We start from the raw sequence: 3,492 nt of genomic DNA on the forward strand, positions 1-3,492 counted from the left end.
GCCAGATTGGAAATGGTCCAGGTATCCATTTGAGTTTATGTAGTGATTCAGCTGATTAAAAACAACCTTTTCGATAATCTTGCTTATGAACGGAAGATTTGAAATTGGTCTATAGTTGCTCAGTATGGTGTTGTCAAGATTTTTCTTTTTCAGAAGGGGCTTAACAGCTGCAGTTTTCAGGGAGTTTGGAAAAGTCCCAGAAAGAAGTGAGGTGTTCACCACTTCTAAAAGATCTGCTTCTAAACAGCTAAGCACACTTTTGAAAAAAGATGTGGGAAGTGTGTCAAGGGGGCAGGTTGACGATTTGAGGTGCTTTACTGTTTCTTCCAAAATGTTGCTATCGATTTCTTCAAAAGTAGACATAATGACTTCTTTTTGAAATTGCGGTCGAAACTGTCTGATCTCTGCATAACTTGAGGGTGTGCTAATTGTCTTTCTGATATTATTGATCTTCTCAGAAAAGAAGGAAGCAAACTCATCGCACTTGCTGTCAGAGAGCAGTTCACTAGGGATCTGACTAGGGGGGTTTGTTAGTCTCTCAACGGTAGCAAAAAGAGTGCGAGTGTTGTTTAAGTTGCTGTTTATAAGGTTCGAGAAGAATGTTTGTCTAGCTTTACCTAGTTCAACATTGAAAGCATGAAGGCTGTCTTTATAGATGCTATAGTGAATTTCAAGTTTTGTCTTCCGCCACATCCGCTCAGCTTTCCTGCATTGTCTTTTCATACTCTGTACTGCTGTTGACTTTCTCCACGGTGATTTTTTGCCAGTCATCTGTCTGACCTTCACAGGTGCGATGTCATCAATGACATTCTTAACTTTTGAGTTAAAGGACTCCAGGAGAAAATCAACAGAGTCTGCAGAAATGCTTGGCATTGAAGATATAGCCTTCATAAATAGCACACTCGTGTTATCGTTAATGCATCTCTTCCTGACAGAGACTGATCTAGATTCAGTGGTAGCAGAGATCAATATATCAAAGAAAATACAGAAGTGATCAGATAGTGCTACATCCTTGATAACAGTGGATGAAATGTTTAGACTCTTACTGATGAGTAAATCAAGAGTGTGTCCACGATTGTGTGTGGGCCCATGCACATGCTGAATCAGGTCAAACGTGTTCAAAACCGTTATAATTTCTTTTGTAGTTTTGCTTTCTGCATTGTCTATGTGAACATTAAAATCCCCTGCAATAGCAAAACAGTCAAACTCTGAACAAACCATTGATAGCAGTTCTGTGAACTCTTCAACAAAGGCTGGAGAGTATTTTGGGGGCCTGTAAATAATGATAAACAGAATGCGTGGAATACCTTTCAGTAAAATCCCTAGATATTCAAAAGACAAGTACTGACCAAATGACACTTGTTTGCATTCATAGACATCTTTAAATAGAGCAGCAACACCACCACCTCTTTTAACAGCTCTGCAGACATTCATGTAAGTAAAATTAGAAGGAATTGCTTCATTTAGGATTGTCGCACTGGAATTGTCTTCTAACCATGTTTCATTTAAAAACATAAAATCCAGGTTGTTTGTGGTTATAAAATCATTGATCAGAAGTGATTTATTTTTTAGTGAGCGAACATTTAAAAATGCTAGCTTGATCGCATCACTTTTTGTCTCTTGAGCAATCTTAGTTTGATGCCTAATAAGCCTCAGATTAGATGTGTGAACTGTACGATTTGAAAGAGCCTTAGACTTTCTATCACATATTAAAACAGAAATAGGGAAAGCTACAGGCACACTGGGTTCCCGCTTGTTTTGTAAACATTCCTGATTGTTTCTGCTACCGTAGCGGGGACCCGAAACATATCACTGAGAGCTGTTATCAGTTGTTTTTGGTTCACTCACAGCAGATGCAGGAGGGTTTGAGCCCTGGCGTTGTGGCAGCGGCCGGAGAGCTCTCACTGGAGGAGGAGGGTGAGCTGGGCCCACAGGCTTTGGTGGTTGTGGCGCCTGCCGTTTTTTAGTTGATAACTGGGGACTTGCAGCAAAAGAGTGGGAGAGTCTGGTTCCAGCATATACCAGTTCCTCCATTTTCTGTGAGAAGCTTAGAAGTGGAGATGCTGGAGAGAGGGATAATGTGTCTGGTGAATGGAGCTCTGGCTCTGGAGTTTCCGGTGGCTGGAATATGTTGTTTTCCTGGCTTCCCTGACTGTTTACCAGAAAGTCGTCCTTCGGTGCTGAGTCTTGGAGCTGTTGTAATACGTCACAGTCTGTCTGTGATAAGCTCTGTGAGCAGGGCTCAGCCAGGAAAGTGTCCATAAGCAGTGCTTGTTGTGGCTGCGTGGCGTTGTCAGTGTCCTTGTTGGTTGTGTTGGCCACATGATGACTCTGAAGCTGATAAGATGTCCTGTCGTCACTTTGTCCAAGTGTGTGTGTGCCATTCATGTTGGGTAGACTCACACATTCTACTGAAGGATGCCGGAGTGAAAAGTAGATATTGTCCTTAAGCACTCTCGCACCAAGTTTGTTTGGGTGAAGGCCGTCCAGTTTGAACAGTTGTCTATGGCCCCAGAAAAGATTGAAGTTGTCAATGAAGTTGATTCCTTTTAGACTGCAGGTTCTTTGTAGCCAGGTATTCAGTCCAAGCAACCGTGAAAACATGTTAGTTCCCCTTGCTGGGAGTGGTCCACTGATGAACGACTGAATTTCAAGTCTTCGAAGTGTTTCAATGAGTTCACCAAAATCCTTCTTTAGGAGTTCTGACTGCTCTTTCCGAATATCGTTCTTTCCCACATGGATGATGATTCGATTTGCAGTCTTGTGCTTCATTAGAATGTTCTGAAGTTCCTTGTTCACATCAGAGACGGTTGCTTGAGGACAACAGCATGTAGTTGTAGTTCTGCTACTGATATTTCTGATAATGGAGTCCCCCACTATCAGAGTCCTGGGCTCGGCTGCGCTCTGAGCTGAGTGCTGCTGTCTGCTCGACCTTGCGCGCCTGTTTATAGCAATGTTAGGAGTTGGCTGACATGATACATGTTCAGTCACATTTGGGGATTCCTCACCCACATTCATTAATGCATCAAATCTGTTTTCGAGCTGTATAGGGGGTGGTAAAACAACAGTTTTTGCAAGCCTTGTCGTAGCCATATCTGGGGTAGAGGCTGATACCGCAGCAATACGAGATACTCTTGACAGTCTGATGTCTCGAGTGCCTTTGGGTCTCGCTCCCTGTTTTTGCCATCGATTTGTGTGTCGATCAGTTTTTGCTTGTTCCTCTACATTTCTAAACTGTCGATATTGACTAGATTCACAGGACTCACCGGCTGTATGCTGAGGGGGTCCGTGATGATGATCTTCTGTGTGTTCCGCCTGTTTTGGAAGTCCAGCAAGTAACTTTGTTTCTAAAACCACAATCCTTTGTAAAAGTCTGTGGCAGTTTGTGCAGCAAGTAGATTCCAGAAGAGGCATTTTTCTTGTCTGTTGAAAGTAGGCAGCTGTGTTTTCCCGTCTCCGGAATGTAAACTGCTGGCAGTGGGAGGCAAAAAG

Source organism: Garra rufa, chromosome 1, assembly GCF_049309525.1.
Source record: "Garra rufa chromosome 1, GarRuf1.0, whole genome shotgun sequence".
Classification (NCBI taxonomy): Eukaryota; Metazoa; Chordata; class Actinopteri; order Cypriniformes; family Cyprinidae; genus Garra; species Garra rufa.